Below are 3,601 nucleotides of genomic sequence, written 5' to 3'. Positions count from 1 at the left end.
ATCACAGTCCAATTATTTATTACACAACGCAGTTTTATTTTGAATGCAATAAACTTTGTACAAAGCATGAGAGACTCCATGCAGGCAACAAGCACATCACAGCGGAAGCATTCTAAGGACCTGAAAATAAAACATGCTAAAAAGTCAACACGGATGTTGGTGAGTTATAGGTTTAATTGCTCGAGTCATAAACATATATAAAGATAGACCACAAGATTTCATCAAAAGTTTATCAATAGATTCTACGTAACAGAGCACCCTGGTAACTAAACTTAACACTATAGTGATAATTACCCCATTCGTTTTAATACACGCAAACCAACGTGTCTTAAACTCAAATAACATACGTCCGTTAAAAGGCTAGCGCTCTAGCTCGGACGGGGATGTCAAGCCCTATGGATCCATATACAATTATTCGCGCCCACCAGTTCATATCCTATGTACTGGCAGCTACTAGTTACCAAAGCTAAGGGATTTTCGGTTTAACTCAGTGTAGAATTTTGTATGTACTTGTGTCTTATTGCGTTTAAAATAAATTGCATGTATTCTCAGCCCAAAAATATTTAAAGTATTTAAAAAGGGAGACTATAAACTCACAGTTCAATATTGCGATTCAATATTGTAGGCAAATTGCGTAGACGTAATGATGGTAGACGACTGTATGGTTGGCCTTGGATTCAAGAACAATACCCCGAATAATACCCAATATTTCCTTAGCTTAAAGCGGTTTGAAACCCGAATTAAAACACCCTCGAATATACCTTATTATTATTAAACTTAAATTATAATTATAATTATAAATATAAATATTGTTTACAGTTTAAGTGAAATTTTACGTCGAACAAGCTGCGTATTTATATTACTTTTCGATTTACTGTAGCTCATGCGATCGCATGAGTTTTCAGTGTTTTTGCCATGCGATCGCATGGCCGCCTTTTCTGTTTCTGTTTGCTAGTTCGTCGACATCAAATAGTGTTTTACTGTAGCAAATAGTGTTTTACTGTAGCAAATAGTGTTTTACTGTAGCAAATAGTGTTACTGTAGCAAATAGTGTTTTACTGTAGCAAATCACTGTAGCAAAGTCGTTTTCACTGTAGCAATGTAGCAAAATACGGTTTCACTGTAGCAAATAGTGTTTTACTGTAGCAAAGTCATTTTTACTGTAGCAATTAATGTTTTACTGTAGGAAAGTCGTTTTTGCTTGTACATCTTATAATATATATATATATATATATACATACATATATGTATATTTACATAATATTAAATCATAAAGAGAATTGGTTTAAATTAGTCGAAATTTTTCGGGTCATCACATACAAACTAACTAGTTCATGATCTAAGTAATATTTACAAGTAGTAGTAATGGACTAGTTAGTCCAATAAGGTGTAGGGTGGGCTTATAAGTCCAAAACCATGACTCCATTAACACTAATAAAGCCCAAGTTCACTTAATTAACAAATAAATCCAATTAAAGCCCAAGTAACTAACTAATAACCTTAGTTAATTAAAATGATTAATAAAACTTAATCATGAATGCAAATAATATCTAGAAATATTATTCGTGAAGTTTCGTGTGTCACAAAGACGTTTCGGGCAATTAAAGTCAAGTTCGGGCAATCATGGCAACATGTAAATGTAATAACATACATTCGTTTAATCACACGTATTAATAATAATAATTATTAATAAATAAACGTTGGAAAATCCAGGGTTGTTACACAGTAAGTTTCGTAGAAACAAGTAAACTAGTAAGTTGTAGATTAGTCTATTAGTGAATCCTACTCGGGTCGGTCTAGACTCACTAACGCAACCTAATTTCCTACAACCTATGCTCTGATACCAAATGTGATGCCCCGTACAAAACCATCGTGTACGATTCGTCAACAACAGGATCTTTACACTGTCGAGTACTACATGCTGTTTGAAAACCAGTTTGCATTCATAAAAACATAGTGTTTACAAAATATAACGTGACACAGAGGTCATTACAAAGCCATTATTCAAATAACATAAGTTGCGAATGCATAATAAAAGTTTCATGATTGAGACATCTCTAAGTTATGCAGCGGTTATCTAACACAGCGGGTCCTTAACAGCAAGTCTAAACAGCATGACAGCAAGTCTAACAGTGGAAGCAACAATAAGCACCTGAGAAAACATGCTTAAAAACGTCAACAATAATGTTGGTGAGCTATAGTTTAAGTTGTAACAGTAATATAAGATTGACCACGAGATTTCAATGTTTCAAAACAGTATGAAAAGCATATGTATAACCGTGGGCACATGGTAACTAGACTTAACGTAAATATAAATATCACCCCCTAAATGTACACCTGTCGAGTGCGTATGTCCTCGAAGTATTAAACACCTGTTAAATGCTAGCGCAACTAGACCGAGTGGGGATGTCAAACCCTGTGGATCCATATCAAATATTCGCGTCTACCGGTTCAAAAACCAATAGTTAAACGTTACCGTGCTAAGGGGAATCTTTATGCCGTTGTATAACCCACACATATGTAAATTTTAAGTACTCGTGTTAAGTAAGTATAACATAAAAAGCGCATATATTCTCAGTCCCAAAAATAGTATAAGTAAAAAGGGATGCTATAACTCACAGTGATAAAAGCGGTAAAGTCGGTAATGAAAGTGTGCAAGTAGTAAGTCGGTCCGAAAGGTCGTCAACCTAAATCAAAGGTTACTAGGTCAATAGGTTGTCTTTATATGTTCTATTAGTGCATAAAATAAGTTTAAGTGTCATCATCATCATCGTTCATCATTCATAAAAGCTAAGTAAGTTTGACAAGAATAGAGATCAAAACAATAGGCTGACTTCGGTCAGCTTCTAAGACCTCTACGTAAATCTAAAAGACACGTAGTCAGTGGCTATGGCTCCGTATATGAGTCCCCTAACCGCTGACCAATTTTCAGAACCTAACTCGTCTTCGTTTGACCGTGGCGACGGTTTAAGTGCGAGTAGGTCAGAAATTTCAGAACAACGTTACAACGGCGTAGTGACTTTCGTAGGACCGTAAATCCTAAACCGTAACTCGGATTAAGACGAGGCCTAAACGGAAAATCATCTACTCGAACCGAAATAACTTAAAATCAACTTTCCAGTAGCCCAGGTGGTCTGATCAGATACGAAAAATAGTAGGTAATGTGCTCCGGTGGGGTTCTTAGTACTTGATGCTCATCACGGTTCTCATCCTTGATGCTTGTAGCTTCAAGTGTACAACTCGTTGATGGGTTAGCATCACCTTGACTAAGATTCTACCATCAACACACAATATGTTAAGACCAAGTAAGAACACAACTCATTTAAGAGTCTTAGATGGATGATGAACCAAGGTTACATCATATCCTTAGTCTTAACACAATTACAAGTTACATTTACAACTAAAGCTATAAACTTTACATCAATCAAACAAGTATGAACATAATCCAAGTTCAATGAGGTGATGGAACCCTAAGCTAGAGAGCTTGGATCCCTTTCACACAAGTTTTAAGGTCACAAAGCTAGAAAGCTTGAACCTTTAGTGTTCTTGAAGATCTTGAAGCATAAAGCTTAGATCTTTAAGTTATATGAAGACCATAAAC

This window comes from Rutidosis leptorrhynchoides, chromosome 7, assembly GCF_046630445.1.
Source record: "Rutidosis leptorrhynchoides isolate AG116_Rl617_1_P2 chromosome 7, CSIRO_AGI_Rlap_v1, whole genome shotgun sequence".
Classification (NCBI taxonomy): Eukaryota; Viridiplantae; Streptophyta; class Magnoliopsida; order Asterales; family Asteraceae; genus Rutidosis; species Rutidosis leptorrhynchoides.
This window is presented reverse-complemented; position numbering follows the sequence as displayed.